This window comes from Cupressus sempervirens, chromosome 11 (genome assembly GCF_028749045.1).
Source record: "Cupressus sempervirens isolate cs-2001-9-10 chromosome 11, ASM2874904v1, whole genome shotgun sequence".
Lineage (NCBI taxonomy): Eukaryota > Viridiplantae > Streptophyta > Pinopsida > Cupressales > Cupressaceae > Cupressus > Cupressus sempervirens.
Window position 1 is genome coordinate 241,882,386 of NC_143128.1, and position 19,688 is coordinate 241,902,073.

The window sequence follows — 19,688 nt, forward strand, 5'->3', positions numbered from 1 at the left end:
TTTTTTAATGACAAATATTTAAATTTGTGTAAATAATATAACTATAACAACAATAAATGCCACTATGTGGCACTTATTAGACTATGATATGAATTTTAATAATTATATTATATTGATAATAATATTTAATATTTTTATTAATATATTATAGTACTACATTTTTTATGTTATTCTTATTTTTATTTTTTAAAATAAAAATTATAGTAATATTTTTTACTATGATGAGTATTCAGCTAAAGTTCTACGACTTATTGTTAATTAATTACATTTTCAAAATGGGTTATATGAAAAGCATGTATTGTTTATTTAAATTCATCATATTCAGAAATATAGTGTTCATAATAATGATGATGTTAGAGATAAGTTTGCATCTACAAATATTTTATCCTCAACATTTCAAACTTTAGTGTATGTTTTTGTTATTGATTTAAATATGTGTAAAAAGATGATGATTTTCTAAACTTAAGGTGCAACACATGAATGGTTACAATGAAAAGAGTTTGGTAATATTTTAATATGTTCTCAATAGTACATCTCACTATAGACATAATCATTGGACCTCTTCTTAGTGCAAGTACTAGAGTAAATAAATAAATATAGATAAAGGTAGCAGTAAATAAATATTTAAGAATATCCATTCAGCTTTCATTGGGAAATTTGATTAAATGACACGCCTCAATGCATATTAATAAAACATGCAATGGAGTTCTCGTTCAAAGGAGATGCGGACAAATTACGTAGTGGGCGACAGATAGAGACTCGCGACAAAGGAAGTCGAATTTCAACTGATTGAAACGAAATATGCTCGTTGAAGAAAAGACAATTCTGACGAATGTAATTTGAACTTGTCAAAGTTGTGGTCTTTGGTTAGCGTGAAATTGGGTGGTGCTTTCGCCCTCCCTCCTTTATTATTCTCTATTTCTTTACTCACATTCGAAATTGTTAAGTGATGTAGCTTGCAATAATAAAACTAGATATAAGCAAGCATACCCATCATAATAATAATAAATAATGCAGTTTACAATAATTTAAACAATATGACCGGTCAGCTAAACATATTATATAGATCGAAATTGGTAAGTGATGTAGCTTGTAATAATAAAAGCAAATACAAGCAAACAGATCCATAATAATAATAATAAATAAATAAATAATAAATAATTTAGTTCACAATAATTTTACATGTAAGCAAGCAGACCTATGAGACATGATGGGTCAGCTAAACAGATTATATAGATGATGTATTTTATGTTTGAAATTGTGAGATATTTGTCACCATATAATGCCAAATTCACGAATAATCAATAATTTCTAATTGGAATATGATAATTAAACATGAAAATCAAACAAATAAAATATATTTATTTTATTTGTGCATTTTAATAAAATTGATTTTTTTTTAATTAGTCAATGTTTATGCTCTATAAATATTTATCATAAAAAATATTTCAAATGCTCATGCATTTACAATAAGCATATTATTGGTAAGAAAACAAGGTGTTCAATTTTTATTTATTTTTATTTTTTACCCTTTAAAATCTTGATATATTTTAGCTGGTCAATACTAGAAATATATGAATATTTGATATAGGGATATATGTACCATAGCATTTCTTTTCACACATTTGAATTTAAGACAGGATTATCATTTGCTCACATTTATATATTAGTCTTGTGGGATTCCAAGCTTGTGATTTTAAATATAAAGAGAAAAATAAAATTATTTTGTCATTATTTAAATAAAATATATATAATATCATATTTAATTGTTTAGTTATTGAAATGTTTAATAATTTACATAGATTATTTAATAGAGATATAAATTAATTGTTCTAATGGTGAAAACAATTTGCACCTCTTTATTAGATATTAATATATCATGTTTCGCAAGCATGTGTGTGTGGGTTTGGACAAGCCTCCTCTTTACCTCACCAAGTGATCTTAATGAATGCTTTAAATATTATTATTTGTTTTTATCTTTAACCCTTGTCCAAAATTCCTATTTTATACACTTTCAACCTCACTAAGTGATCTTAATGAATGCTTTAAATCCTATTATTTGTTTTTATGCAATTTCAACTACAAGAAGAGCTCACTGCTCAAACAAGTAATCTATTGTTGTCTTCTTCTTCCTCTATTCTTTCCTCTGTCCTGTCAATTGGACCAATCATTTTAGACCTTGTAGACTAGGTCACGAACCTCAGATCCAAATACCAAACCTTGGATCACTGAGTAAAACCTCAAAAATGAATTTTCCTTCACTTTTGCACTACTTTGCTCAACTTCGCATTCCACACTCTCTACTGCTTATCATCGATCATAAACTCATATCATCACATTCAATCAATTACATATGATAAAGGAAAATGTCCTTCCTTTATACCAAGTCCATAAAACAATTTCTTGAGACGGATGTTAGTCCTTCTCAATTAATTATTATGGGACCACATTAATAACATGTTACACTTAGCAATAAGATTAATCTTCTGCATTGCAACTTGAATAACTTTCTATACACGCAATATTATGATGATCGAGCTTAGCCATGTCTCTTCTTTATGTCCTCAACCTCAATCCTCAAGATATAAACTCTACTAAGAGATATAACAAGTTTACCAAAACATGCTTTTGTAAACTCTATCTCAAAAAAAACATCACCAAAACTTACATAACTTCTTCTAGACTTATCCTTTCTTCTTCCAATGTTAACTACATATACTAGATACGCAAAAGTATCTCCCATAAGCTCGGGTGGTTATCATGCTCAACTAGTTGTTTGTACCAACTTGATCTTTCCACTGTTCTTATGTTAGGTACCACAGACAACTTCTATGTTGATATAAAACTTGTTATGTTGTCATCAATGACAAACTCAGTCACAAATGTAACATATCATCATAGTAGTACTCCCCCATAGCAATATCATCATCATTCATGCTTCCAACCAATCTTTCCAATTAGAGTTCTTGAGCAAAACTACATCTTTGTAGTGCCTCTCCCATTTGACTTTTGTAAGTCATCCTAATGGATGCAACCTTGATGATCTTTTGTTGTGATGGGATCTTGATTGTGACCCTGAGTGGTCTACACTGTTGAGGTGTTTGGATTTATGCTTCTTTATCAGTTGCTTTATTTATGCTTTTGACTGATCTTTGAGATTACGATGTAATTTTTGGTTCACTGAGGTTTGTGCCAGTGGTTACCAGGATCGATGTGGTATCATGAGGTTGTTCTATGATTACCCTGAGATGTGTGCAGAGATTACACTATGTTCTTTTACCATGCTACACCTGACTAGGCTCCTGTAGCAGTGGTTAGTCATGTTTATGACTGTGTTCACTTATGTGTTTTAATGCAGAGTAACCAATCATTATTAAATGCTTAAGTAATTAGAATGGAGTGTTCTTGTTGGATTATTTGGTTATTTGTTGCAGGCATTTACCTTGTTATATTTCTTATTAGAGAGATATTTGTTACTCATGTGATGTTTACATTTGAGAGGACCCGAGGGTCAAATGTTACTCTTTGATTCTAGTATCATAGATTTTAGACTACTATGTTGTTCAGTTAATCATATTGCATGATGATGCCATTTTGAGATGACAGTGTGTTTTACGATGTTATCTGGTTATCTGGTATTTGGACATACCTCTGATTTTGTTATGTGATGGATTTAATGCTATGGTTATTTACTTCATTCCTGCGTTGTTATGCATTATGCGAACGTGAGTGATGTAAATAGATTATTTTAATATAATTAAATAAATGGTTAAATTAGGTGATTTAATGCATTTATTGCTTCGGCTATGTTATTATATGCAATTGCACTTGATCGTGTTGTTTAGTGTGCAAGATTTATATCCCTAGCAGTGGCACATGGAGTTAGTGATTCAGCCTTTCATATTTTACCAATGTCATCCTTGTATGGTCGACGTATCCTTTATTAAAATGTTTAAATTAAACCTTTCGGTGATTATTAAATCCGAACTCATTTGCATTATGTGATTAGACCAGTAAGCGTGTCTGTGCATTTAGAGTTTCGCTTTGTCGCAAAAGTTGTTTAGGAGATTTATGTGTTTTTGGGTTTTCAGGCTTTTTAATTGATTTATTTTAATTTATGGCAGCTTTGCCATAGATGAATTCCTATTTATAGGAATAGCCTATTTTCGTTTGGGTCGATTCAGGGTTTAGCTGGATTGGCTGGTTATTTGCCCTAATCGATTATTCACCCGAAAAGTGAATAAATATCCAAAGAGGAATTTAATTCCTCACTTCTCACTTTCAAATTGGAAAGTTGGAGAGTAAAACCCAAAAATCCTCTTCATGAGGATTTACTGTTTTGTTCGTTGTGGGAGCTACGGGCGTGGGATCGTCGCGAGGTTGGGCTCGTTGGATCTAGCTCGGGGAAACCTTGGATTGCCGCAATTTTCAGCTACTTCTGCAGGATATTTATTTTATGGTTCAGATTCCCGTTTTGCCCTTTTGGCTGTGAGGTAGGGCTTTCCCGTTTTATTGTTTCTGCTCCGTTTCAACTTCTGTTTTTGGTAGCCGTTTGTTTGGAGGCTGAAAACTAGTGTTCCCCTCCGTTTCTGTATGTTAGTTCTACCTGGTTGGGCGAGTATGAACATTTCCCTATTTTTTGGGAAAAGGGTTTGAGATTTTGCACCGTTATGCTGGCCATTTTTGTATACGGTGTCCGTTTTCATTTATTTTTGGATTTTTGGGGTTTTTGAACCCAAAGGCCAAATGGGTTTTAATTTTGAAGTTTTTCAATTTTTTTGGGGTTTTTACCTCGTTTTGCGTGCTACCCTATTTTCTCGAGTTTTCTTGGCACAATGTGGGTCGTGGATCTTGATGATCCATTTGGATATCAGTCAGACCACTTTTGTACCTTTTTGTTGCATTGAGATGCATGTTGCATCCGTACTCCCGACGTTGTGTTCGGTTGAGTGATTTTATACCTGTTATGGTTTCTTTTGGACCTTTGCTTTTGTTCGTGAACGCTAGGATTCGTGTAGAATTCATACTCTCAGATTGAGGCCGATTGAGTAAGTTCATGACTGTTGGTCTTATTGCATCATTGGAATTCGTGTAGAATCCATACTCTCAGATTGAGGCCGGTTGAGTGATTTCATGGTGTATGATTTTATTGGCTTTGGGATTCGTGTAGAATCCATCCTTCCCGTGTTGCTTTCAGTGGGGTGTTTTCTTTGCATTATGTTCTCATTCCTATCCTTGTGTTATGATCTTCGTGATGGTGGTGCGCCACACACGAGTACGTGCGCGTACATTTGTTGGGTGACTTGTGAGGCCCAATCTTTCGTGGATTTACCGAAAGTTTTGATCATTGGGGTTGGGATGGGAGTATGCATGCCCACGGGCACTTGTTGTAAGATGAGCATGGGTAGGGTAGGGTAGCATCTGGAGGGGGCTTCTATCTCACAGCCTGATGACCATGGCGTCATGGGTTGGCAGAGGAAGCTTTAAATAAGTGATAACTAAATAAAATGTGTGATTGTTAATAAAACTTAAGATAAGTAAAATGTGTGAGCACCCGATTAAGTTCGAGGACACAACGTGTGAGCACCCGTTTAAGTTTGAGGACACACTATCCGAGCTTGGGCTTTTTGATGCCAAGCGACTCTCCAGGATTTCAGCCCCTACATAGTAGCCTATTGAGTGTCTGACCAGGACCTTTACTCCTTGCATTGTCTTAGGTTCTTGGTTCAGCCATCATACTATCTGGCGTGAGTGTTAGCCTTGGATGTTGTGCTTATTTCTAGTGTGTTCTTTGCTGCTATAGTTTAGATGGTTTGGTGTTCTTCATTCTGTGTTGTTCTTGCAATCGAGTGTTCATTCCTCGAGCCTTGGTGGATCTGGTACTCCCTGGTGTGGAGGTTCTTTGCTCTATTTTGGTCCTTTTTTCTTCTGGGAGTGTTCTCGTGTTTCTATGGGCGACATTTGTTCAGCATTGTGCGACACTAATAAAGTATCGCACGCCCATAGAAAGAATGTCGTACGATACTATAAAGTGTCGTATGCATTACTGAAGAAGTGTCGTACGACACTGGAAGAGTGTTGCACGGCTTTATGAGAAATGTCGCGCAATACTTTTCCAGTATCGCACGCCTTCTTGAGAAGTGTCACACTCAGTAAGGGAGAAGTGTCACCCTCCCTTAGTAAAAAGTGTCGCACGATTTTTGTGAAAAACTTGCGCGTGCCATCAGCGGGCACTTTTCTTCGTGATCTAATCTTTTTGAGAGTGGTTTTGGATACCCTTTTGGGCGTTCTTCGAGCCTATGTTGTTGCATTTTGAATTTAGGAGGTTTCTTTTGAAATCGAGTTTTTGTGTTTCTGTTTTAGTCTCTTGGGGTTTAAAATATATCGTTTAAGTATAAGTTGCTTAAGATATATTTTAATATATGCGAAAAATCGTTTGAGATAGGTTTCAGACCTCTCAAAGATAAGTTATGGATTCTAGGAAATTTCAGGGCTTTAGAAATCCAGACTTAGCCAATTTTCAGGGCTTCAGGATTTCAGACTTAACCAAATTTCGGGATTCTACATTTTACCCCAGCTTGGTGTTTTGTTGATGAGTGGTTGTTTCTTGTGCCCTCATCATGTGCGTTGTCTTTGTTGGCTTTGTTTGTGTGTGTTAGTTTGGTAGTGGCATTTTGAGATTCATTGGTTGCCAGGATTGTGTTGAAGTCTTTCGTTGTGATCTTTGTGATCCCTGTATTATGTTGTCTTGTGCATTCATACTTGTAAAAAAAAAAAAATATCTTGGCTTGATTTGAATCCTTGTTTCCAAGGATCTCCAGGCGGGGCATTACAATCTTCCTCTATGCATTTCAAGGTGAGTCTTTTACATTTCATATCTTTAGTCCATATTTGCATCTTAATTGTGTTTATTTTATTCAGATAGCATCTAGGTTTATATTTCTTATGCAATTAGTTCAATTTCACATTCACATTATCCTATCAAGGGCCTAAGAGAGTGTATTTATTTGTAATGCATTTCTCTTTACAACCCAAATTTAGTATTAGCACCCTTCTCCTTTTAGGTCCTAGCTAATCTAATTTGGATCATAGGTGGAACCATACATGGAAATCCCCCTCTTTCCCTCACATATATTTATTTGAATGGCTTATTTCCCTATAATGTAGAGGTCTACATCCTATTAAAGTGCTTCCATTTTACCACTGAGTAGGTCATATACTCCTCATTTTGATATTCATCACCTCTCCATCTTCACAGTTCTCCCCAATATTCACAGTTCACACCCTTTGATAGAAATGTCAAAGGTCAACATGTAATTGTACCTTGTACCTTGAGAGTATAGATAAGATCTAATGTATAATTTAATGTTTTCACAACTTTAGGATTGTCCCTAAATAGTGAACTCCTGCATCAACTCACAAATAGATGTTCTGGTAAAGCATGAATTGATACTATTATGCATCTTCCTTTAGTGTATATTAGATTGGGGAATGACCCCTAGTTTACCTCTTAGATATTCAAAGGAATCCTTAGGTAATGGCTTTATAAATATGTCTTCTAACTTCTCCTTAGATTTCACATACTCTAATCTTACTTATTTCTCTTGACTTTTCTCTCTCAAGTAGTGATACTTGATTGATATATGTTTTTCTTTTGCATGCATCACCATATTATATGAAATATTTATAGCACTTATGTTTTCACAATAGATTGTGATAGGATCAATCACTTCCTCCTACATACCTTATAGTAATTGTTTGATCCATACAATATTTGAATAATTTATGCCAGTAGCTACATACTTAGCTTCAGCAATGGATTGTGATATACAACTTTCTTTCTTTCTTTCTTATCCATGTCACTAGTCTTTCTCTTAAAAAGAAAGGTGGGTATGTGCAGGATCATGGTATGCCAAAAAGTGGCGATGTGAAAAAAAAAGAGTTTGAAGACACCTAAAAGCGCTTCAAAATCCGCTCTGACTTTTTTTTACCTAACCAGGAACCAAACTTGGAAGGTTAAGCCAAGCCTTATCGGATATCCGATATCATATCAGATATCCGATTTTAAATCCAATATCTGACTAATAATTAAAATCATATAATATTATGATATATTATTTAATATTATTATTATAATAATTATTATACTATAATAATAATATTATAATAACATATTATATTATAATAATATAATATAATATTTCATATATTATAATATATAGTAATGTAATATAATATATATATATAATATAATATAATAATAAAAAGTAATATCTTATAATATAATATATAATAAAAAAGTATAATATATTATAAATTATAATAATATAGTATAATAATAATATTTTATATTATAATATATAGTAAATTAATATAATAAATATAAAATATAATATAAAAATATATAAAATGTAATATATATGTTATATTATATATATTATAATATTGGATATCCGATATAATATCAGATATCTGATACCTGTGCATGGATTAAACACAAATCACAGACCTGCGGCCCTTATTTTCACGCGAATTTGGGCCAGTCAGATCGGATATCAGATAATAAATCGGATATCAGATAGCAAATTGGATATCAAATATCAGGTATGTTTCCTCCCCCCCCCCCCCCCCCTGACTCATTTTTAACCTAAATTTAATAGATTTTAACAAGATTTTGTTTGTTTTAGTTGAATCTAGGGTTTTTTTGACAAAAATGGTTAAAATTTAGATTTTTTTTTAATATATATTACGTTTTGCAATTCAATAGGAATGGCTGATCAAAATGATGACACTGAGGCAGGGAATAATATTCCTCGCAACCCACCACCAAATGATCCAGTATCCCCACAAAACCGTCCACCAAATGATCCTCTACCTCCTCAAAACCCTCCTCGAATTGAGGATTTGATAAATGAAAATCTCACTGAGTTGAGAGGTTTGCATAGAACATACAATAATGTACCTGCACTGGCTCCTATGTTATCCATGTTAAACACCATAGTGGATAACATTGAAACTCTTAGAAACCAACAAAATGTCGCTCTTCGTTGGCATGATGAAATGCACTAGATGTTTGATGATGGTTTGGATTATGATGAGGTCGCGGCCCTCAACATAACCAAAGACGATTTGGCAAGCCTTTTTGCTAACCCAAAAATGGGTATACCAGTTGACCCAAAAAAAACCAAACTATCAATTAAATGGTACACAAATGACGCCATACGTGCAAATTTTTGGGACCGTTGGTGGATGGTCTTTGATATCCCTCCACATGGTAATCTAGACATACCATTTTATTTCCTTAAAAAATTATATGCAGAATTTGTGTTGAAACTTAAAGTGAACTATTGGAGCATGAAGCCCAACATGGGCTTAGGACTAGGAGCTCCTCAGGATAGACCCTCTTCCCAACGGAAGAAACTTGGCACTTTTGTCCCCCCCCCTGATATCTCCCCCCCTCCTTGAGTACAGCATCCAGATATTATGGCAGAGGCTAGCTCTCAGACCATCAAAGCCATTCATAGGCTGAGTAGCCTAATGATATCTCAGGCTAGGTCAATCTTGCCTCCTCGTGTTGATGATGTTGGTGCCAGTTCATCATCGGCTAGCTCATCACACGTTTGTGTGCCTCACACTTGCATTACATGCAAGAATATTTTCCTAGGTCTCATAGGTGATCTTCCTGAGTATCATTTTGTATTAGACGAGGATACACCAGACGCACGTGCAGAGGCTACAGACCCGAATGCGAGAGAGGAGGGGAATGTAGAGGCATGGACTCCTTCGGTGTTGGTACGTGTATACATTTTTTTGTTATGACATATGTGATTTAAAGTTAATTTTTATAATAGAGTAATTTTAATTTTTAAGCCATACTGACTTTTACATGTATGTGATCTTCATTCATGTTTAGTTGATGACCGAGGAGGAGCTCAGACAAATAGATGATGCTACACTCTCGGCCATTTCATTTGACCTTGAGACATCTACGGTACATTATGTTGTGTTCGCATTTCTTTTTTCTATTTGATATTGTAGCATATATGGTTGCTAATCTTTCTTTTATCTTGCAGATACCACCTGCCCCAGGGGGACAAAGTGCGGGGGGTGAGCCAACATGCATTGACAAAGGAAAGGTAATTAGATTTTTTCTAATTGATTAAATATTGATGCATTCTTATAAAATGTTTGTGTTAATCTCATTTAATTACATTATTTATTGTATATAGGGTGTGGCTACTGGCGATGAGCCTGTACAGATTCGGCGTCCTAGATCATCAGGGATTTTCATTCGCACAGAGAGCCCCATTGTATGTATAAGTATCATTTATTTTTTATTTTTTTAATTGATGCAGAGGAAAGTATGATTGTTGTTCTATACAATTTCTATGATTTTTTCCATACCAATAATGATTCATGTCTTGCATATGTTCATTACAACTTAAATAGGCTTATATGCATCTGTCCAACCGACCAAGTTGGTTACAAAGGTTTATTTAATCAAACAAATACCAAATTACTACTTTCCCTCCAAAACTAATATGACCGTTTGAATTTGAAATTAAAATTTCAAACTATAGTTTTTATGCATTCCCTAACTTTCTAAACTATTCCATTGACTCAAAATTGGTCATATGGATTTATTAAATGCAACTAAGTAAATTTCCAGAAAATTGAAGTTTTTATTATTTTTTCTCCAAACCACCGTACACTCTGATCTCCCCCTTTCAACTGAGATCACATATGACATATATAAAGGTCTACATGACCGTTGGAACAACCATATAGGTGTTCCCAACCATAAAACAAACAAACAACCACTTTTTGCTAATACTGTTTAGACTCTAAATACCCTATTCTAAGGCCTTTTGGTCCCATGGAGTCACTTGGTTTATAACCACACCAAAATGCTTGTGGGCCTTACATGTGCCTTTATTACAAAACATAGACCAACTTGTAAAATATGGACCAAACCTTTATTCCAACTTCCTAATCTACTTGAATCCTCGCTTTCATGGAGTGGCAAGGTGTCCGGCAACAGAGATACTTGTTCCCCCCTGCCACATAGGTTAGGTGCCCTGCACCACCTTTCCTCTCTCTCATTCTGAACACTAGTCCACCAAGTGAGTGATGTTCCTCTCAGTCTTGTTGTTGCTACTTTTACCTTCTTATCTGCCTCTATGTCTTCAAGATCAAAGTAGTTCTCAAGGGCCTCTATCCACCCTAGCACTTCTTCACTATCCATTTTACCCTGGTATATTGGAAAATCAATATGGTTCTTCCCACCATTACCTTGTACTGCCTTAATGATTCTCATAAATCTCCTTTCTTCAGGATCATCTGTTGTCTCATGCTCTTGCCTTGCATTACCAACCTCTTCTTCTTCATGGTTCTCTCCATGATTTCTTCCTCTAACCTCTTCTCCTCTAGGTTCTTGCCTTTCCTTTTCTAAGGATTCTATCCTTGCAATAAGCTACAGCCTCTCTCTTCTCATCTGTCTTTCTTCCCTCACTCTAGATGCTTCAAGTTCTCTCCTCTCTCTTTTCTCTTTTGCCAACTCTTCTCTCAATTCTTCAAGTTCTCTAGCCATTTGATTTTTAGGAGGCATTTTCACAACAAGTTTTCTTCCTTCCCAAGGGCCAACTCACTGATTCTCTTTCTTTCCTCACCAAGAAATCTTTGGACACCACTTATGTACCTTTCAACTCTGGGACACACAAGGAGGAATTAGACACACCAAGGCTTCAACAAAGGGACCAACACACTAAGGATTTTCAAGATTATAGGTCTTGGTCACACTCCTAAACACCCAAACTTCAAAACCCTCCTTAAAATGGCTTAAAAACCAGGGCCTGCTTGTTCAAACCCCAAAACTCAATTCTAGAACGTTTTGACTTGTCTAATGACAAGATATGATCATGACAACCTACATGAACCTATCAAATGACACATCTACCATATGAAATCCTAAAATCCTATCTCATGCCCAATTACAACTTTCTTCCACATATGAGTCCAACATTATAACTTTGTATGCTTCCATGAGCCATAATTGGTGCAAGGATTTCCCAATTGACTTCAAGAGATGTTCCATGACCTCTGTAATGCCTTGGATCTTCAATGTTCCCCTGATGAGCATGGGATGCTCTTGCATCACTTATCTTCATAAATAAATTCAAAACTAATTTTTGTGATATTAACAACTACTATTTTGTATCTCATAGGAGACTCCTAGTGCACATGAGGTTCGACGGGACAGTTATGTAGATTTGATGACGCGACCACTCACTCCTGAGGAGGAGCCTACAATAGTAAGTTGTAGTTTGAATTCATGATTAAATATGTTATAAATTTAGCATGCTATGAATTATAATGTTATAGTTTAAATTGTAGATTCATCTGAAAAAGGTATTTGAACATATACAGCCCACAATCACAGAGGTACCAGCATTGTCGAGGGCATACGAGAGGACTCCTGACCGGCACAGGAGGTCGACGAGAGAGGTATTTATTATGAAATTTTGACAGTATTAATCTCCAATACGGAAAAGATCATTATGCATTTGAGTAATTCAATGTTAGATACGTAGAATCATATAAATTTAGTAGTCTAACTTTGGGTTTTCCTTTTTTGTTTATGTAGGAGGCATCCGATCCACCTAGTGCAGCGAAGAGGCTGCATTTTGATCATCCACCAGCACCCTAGGATAGTATAGTTTTCGTAGGATGCATCATGAGACATTTTAAGATGGCATATGCCACATTGTATATAGAAACATTGATATTATACACATTCTGATGGCAGGATCAGCCACATTTTGTATATGGATCTATGTATTTTGATATATATATATATATTTGAGTACTTTGTCTATGGATACATGATCTTTGATATATATATTTGTGTAAAATTTTTTCTATGGATACATGTATTTTGATATATATTTTTATCATTTACGTGCACAATGATATACATATTAATTTAGTATCTAGTATTGTTCAATTTATCGTGGATCATGTGTCATGCCCTAAATTTTACTAGTAAAAACACAACAATTTTTTTTTTTTTTTTTAGCTTATGAAGTCGCATAAGAAATTACATATTGTAAAACAAGGTTATCATTGAATAGGAGTTCAAGACTCATGTGAATAGTGTGAAGGTGTTAACATTTTAGTCACAGGTGGTTTTCAAATAGATTGGATGACAGTCTAGTTCAAGTTAGCGTCACGAGTCAAACGAGCAAGTTCAAGATACAACACTCATAAATTAGTGAGGTAATCCATATCCTAACAAGCCTCTGATACTAATATTCTATTAGGGTCTGTCAGTTGTATCATATGGACTAGGTCGTGATTCTAGCATGTAAGGGAAGGGGATCACAATTACTTATTATCCTCATTACCAATGTACACACATTCATTAATCATTACAATATATATTAATGTGACAATTAGTATATTACTATATCCTCATTATCTATCAACATTGCTTCCTCACCAAATTATTGAGTGCACAACAAGATTGTAAGCAATCTACTAAGTTTTAAATTTATACAATCAATGGTATCACATAACATCTATGGATTGTTATTATCAACTAGTCATTTACAATACCACAAGGAGAAAACTTTCTTTCACATTTTCAAATGATAACAATGATGTCAAAGCAAATCTGTGACTCGTACCAATGCTTTCATAACAATATAAACTCCAAATGAAACATGCATATACAACCTTATCAATATTTTCTTCTACATGTACATTAGGTAACAATGATACAATCTCCTTCCATCACAATGGGGCAACATAAGGGACTTTTCAAAATCATAAAGAACATGGACATTGAAAGATATGGACAATGAGTAGCATGAACATTGTCCAACATGATTGTTGAGAACATGAACAAGCTGGTGAATCCTCCTTCACAAATGAGGGCACAATGTCAAGTTTTCTCATCCAACATCAATCTGCAAGATGATCATTCCAAGCCATTTCCATTGCTCCCTTGGACACAAATTTGCATATGCAACACAACAAAATAACAAGGACCATGGGTGCTTTCCACCCAACCATAGGCCTCAAAGAGACCACCCCCGCGCTAGTGAACAAGGCTCAAACTGGGATACACATACAATCTTTCAATGCATAAACATTACATTTCAAACTTGAACAATTTTCCCCCAAGACTATTTCACAATGGCTTCACAGATGGAACCATAAACATAGGGTGAAGGTGTGTTCTAAAATGGAGACTTGCCATACCAAACCATATTTGCAATAAATAATTTTCATGCCCTCTCGGGGCTATCATAATTCACCAAATTTCATGCCCTCTCGGGGCTATCATAAATGAACCATTTAATGCCCTCTCGGGGCCTCCACATTTCCTCCTCCAAACCCACTACCATCAGCTATAACTCCTCAAACTTCCTTTCTACACCATACTTTCCTTATCACCCCCAGCAAGATATGAAATGTTATTGCATACAATGGAGCCCATACTCTAAGGTTCTCAATACATTTTTTGAACCCAACTTAAGCCCTTCACCCTGGACTTCTCTTCCCTTCCCACAAGGGTGAGTGTAAGTCCCAATCCCATAACAATACTCAAGCACAAAACAAGAAAACAAAACCGAGTAGAAATAAAACAAGAAATTTTGGCAAACACCCCACTAGTTTGGCGAAGACCCTCTAATAAAGCCTTCCCACTAACTTATTTTAGCAAAAAAACTAAGCCACTCTATCCTTATGAACTTGTCTCCTCTAACAGTTCATCGATAGCCCTCACGAGCTCTGAGTTATGACCCTCGAAGGATCGACCTCAAAATGCACTTAGAGCACCTTGAAGACTCCTCGGTACGGGGTGGCCGCAAATGATGGATGGTCTTCGTGGCCAGAAAAAAGGTGTGACTAGGGTTCACCCAGTCATCTGGAGCTAATGGGACTGACGATTCGATGCCAAGATCAGCGGTTTCAAAGTTACGCTGTGGTGCACCTATGAACTGAGGCACACTGCGAGTTTTGGCATCGAGCGAGATCGTTGTGCTGAATCCAAACGGAATGTGATCTGTCAAAAATGAGATAGGTTATTTTAGGCCTTAGGATCACCGTCCTATAGCATTTGACAGTTCATCAATAGCCCTCACGAGCTCTGAGTTATGACCCTCGAAGGATCGACCTCAAAATGCACTTAGAGCACCTTGAAGACTCCTCGATACGGGGTGGCCGCAAATGATGGATGGTCTTCATGGCCAAAACAAGGGTGTAACTAGGGTTCAACCGCCCATTCGGAGCTAACGGCACTGACGATTCGATGCCAAGATCAGCGGTTTCAAAGTTACGCTGTGGTGCACCTATGAACTGAGGCACACTACCAGTTTTGGCATCGAGCGAGATCGTTGTGTTGAATCCAAACGGAATGTGATCTCTCAAAAATGAGATAGATTATTTTAGGCCTCAGGATCACCGTCCTGTAGCATTTGACAGTTCATCGATAGCCCTCACGAGCTCTGAGTTATGACCCTCGAAAGATCGACCTCAAAATGCACTTAGAGCACCTTGGAGACTCCTCGGTACGGGGTGGCCGCAAATGATGGATGGTCTTCGTGGCCAGAACAAGGGTGTGACTAGGGTTCACCCGCCCATCCAGAGCTAATGGCATTGACGATTCGATGCCAAGATCAGTGGTTTCAAAGTTACGCTGTGGTGCACCTATGAACTGAGGCACACTGCGAGTTTTGGCATCGAGCGAGATCGCTGTGCTGAATCCAAACGGAATGTGATCTCTCGAAAATGAGATAGGTTATTTTAGGCTCAGGATCATCATCCTGTAGCATTTGACAATTTATCAATAGCCCTCACGAGCTCTGAGTTATGACCCTCGAAAGATCGACCTCCAAATGCACTTAGAGCACCTTGGAGACTCCTCGGTACGGGGTGGCCACAAATGATGGATGATTGTTTGAAGACTACTCCATGTGTCACTATCTTTCTTGGAAAAAAAATTGCTTTTGAACATCAAGCTTGCAATATTATCAATTATTGTCAAACTTTTTCAACCAAGTCAAAATGTCAAATGCAAATATTTGTTTGCATTTTTTGCTAAGGGGAGTTTCATAAATTGACTTTGATTTTCTATGTCTCTAGTGCTTGAACATACTTAAAATGGCTCTTTGGTCTTAGAGCTATTGGTATTTTCTAACTTCATGGTCTATGATATGCATACTAAGAATTTCTTTCACTAAATGGTTTCCTTGATCTATTGACTACACTTAAATTTGTTCACTTGTCATCTCTCTTTCTATATGTTCAATACAAAGAGCTAGAAGAGACAAATAATCTTTCTTACCTTCATCTCTCTAAGCACATGATAGAAATCAATTCTAAACTTGAGAAAAGGTTAGAGGAGAATATTGCATTCTTAAATTAATCTCCCTTAAGACCTTTACATACACACGGGGCATTCTTAAATTAATCTCCATGGAAGAAAATTTCATAAAACTAAAGATTCCATAGTGTTGAAACATAAAATCCAAGATCTCATTTATGATGGGATTGTTGATACCTCTAATGACTCATCCACTCATAGCCTTCATATCCAACTTCATATCATGTCAGTACGCATGTGCTATCTTGCTTATTGGCTTTAACTGCTTATCCTACATGCTATCTTCTTTCATGGATTTTATGGCTTATCCCAAATGTGCTTCATACAACTTTTCAATATGAAAGTCTTTCAAAACATTATACAATATTATGACTCTTTATGCTTTCAAATGCTATGATTGGTTGTAAAATGGAAAAAATCAAGTATTCTAATTGTTCATCCGTACTTTATGGATTTTTCTTATTTGATTAGTTTGATAATGGAGTAAGATAACGTGGAGCCCATGTGTCCACCCACTCACTTGACTCACAGTGATCCCAATCACACTGAAAACAAGTATGACAAAAACAAGCTAGTTGTCGTGTCCAAATGGTCCATGTACTAGAATTAGAGCTTCGAAATGAATGCATTTTTGATGAGTCTGTCACTGTAGCACAATCTGATCTATCACCTATGGACCCTTCCTCAACCAACCAAAAGAACCTGCATACCACTGAATTAAGAGTCCCCCCCTATGATAATGCTAAACTACACCAATCAACAATGCTACGAGAATCAAGAAGCTCTGTTGTTGAAATCTTCAATTGCTCCTTAACTAGAGCTCTCTTCACACATGCCCCTACTCCATCATGTTCCCCTTTTCCATGGCCGGACTAAAAAAAACTCCAAATATGAGGCACCCCTCTCTCTACGTGCATCCTACACAACCAATAAAACATGCGAGCATTCTTGAATTGACCTGTACAGTTATCTGACCAAATGATATGTCTATCCATAGCAATTGCATGCTCGTGTAAGAAATAAAAAAAATTCTCGAAACAATGTTGCACAAACTCGTGAGAGTGAGATCTATCATCACTCATATAAAAATGATACTCTCTAATAATCTTTCAATTATCTTCCGCACTATCAGGGGCATGTCTATATGTTATGTGAAAAAAAATTGCAATCTAAATAGAGTTGTAATACTGAGATTGTGTCTCATTTTGAGGTTGCAATGTGTAGTTTTCAGCAAAATCAACAACTGATATAATAGTGCCAATGGGAAAAGTCTCCTTACACGTTCTAAATTGTTGATCCAACCACTGACACCTGTGACTATGTCTTGCATACTTGTAAAAAAGATTTGCCTTGAAATCTGAAATAAAATTAGCCACATTGATATCTTTTCCAACCAATTCACATCTAGAGCTCTCACTCCCACTCTTCAATGTGTATTTCACCATTTGATAGACCCTTTTTTTCACTATTGTCTTTCCAAGATCTTGTTCACACCCCTCATGGAAACATGTGTCAAACTTGGATAAGCCACCACATTCTGAACACTTCTCATTTAAGCAAGCATTTTTATAAAAGGAACAACCATCAAATCTAAGACATAAGAGTTGATCTAACAAGTCTCTTGATGATTTTGGAAGCCCACTAGCCCCACAATCCTCCAACATTTCTTTACTATGCACAGTAGAATGGATGGAGCATAATAGTTCATGGTGCATAGAAAACTCAACATGATATTTGCAACAACATGTATTTCGAATTTTGAGTGGCACACAATAAAATGGCTTCAAAGATTCAAAAGCCCTTTGTGATATATGAACACTTGGATGACTCTCTCTAAATTGTTTGAACAACATAGTTTGACTTACCTCCAAATAGTGTTTAGGATGTGGCGTGCGATCTCTGATGCCAATTCTCAACTTTAAGACATCTTTAGCATTGGGTGATACTCGTGAGTTAGAGTGCCAAAATTGTATAATTTCTTCCTTCACATCGTCGAATAGCTTCTTATCAAAACGTGGAAGTCTCCCACCAAATGCCCATGTTTCATTTTGAAGAGGATCATCAATTTTCTCTCGTCGACTAAGTACTCTTCTCAAAGTAGTACGATTTAGATTCAAATCAATACAAGTTTGTCTCATATATCTACCCTTTCTCAAATGATGACTTACCAAAGAGGTTGTAATAACCCTTCGAGCAGCTCTATTATCCTTCTCTCTGCTATTTTTCCCAATGCTATTGAGAGCACTGAAAAGATTCTTCACAATAATGGCATTTCTTTCCAACATTTTATTGACACGAATTTTCAATTTGGAAAGCATAGGTCTCATCTTTTGCATCTTTAATAAGTGCATGAAAAGCTGACATTGCTCTACCACTGTCTTGTTGCCGAAAAACATCTGATATAGTCTTGAAGCCCATAACCGAATGGTTCTTTCTGATTTTTTTCCTTCCAAACTAGTCATAATCGTTTCATCAATTTCAATTATCCATTTTGGTGTTTTAGAACCTTCATGTCGATTATAATTAGGAGATATGTAAGGTTCTTGTGCATTAAGTTCCTGTGCATTGTCATCTTCGACATGGTCAATTATGCAATTTGGATTATGACTTGGTGGCATTTCTTCTTCAAAATTTTCAATCTCTACATTTTCAATTTTCGCATTATCATTTTCAATAGGTACATTTTCATTCCCCAACTGTTCATTTTCATTATCTGACTCTATGATTTCACCTTCTATTAATTCATTGTCAACTTGATTGATATTTAGCATATCTTGTCTTTTTTTTCGGTGTTTCATTTTGTCCTTTTCCCTATATGCTGCAATGTCTTCATTGGATATCTTCCTTTTACGTTTATTCTTTCGACGACTGCTGCTTCCCATTCAGATGACAAATTCGAACACCTAAGGTTATATTTTTGAATTCTTTTCGATTGGTTGGGCCCAAAAACACGATTTTTTACAAATCCCGTGAAAAAAGAGGTAAAAAAGTAATGTTGTCGGGTCTGTAGGGACAGTCAAATATTTGAAATTGATGCCAGTATAGTCGGATATCCGATAATAGATCGGATATCCGATATAGGAAAAGGACTTCTGGGGGGAAAACTTGCTAAGGTTTCCCTCCTTTGCCACAATAATATTAATATTATGAAAATATTTGGAGGCAAATGACTTTAATTTATAACTAAGTTAATAGTATATTAGTATTAGTATAAAATATCAATAATATTAATATAAAATAGTATTAATATACCTATAGTATCAATATTATTATTATACCTATAATAGTATTAATATTATTA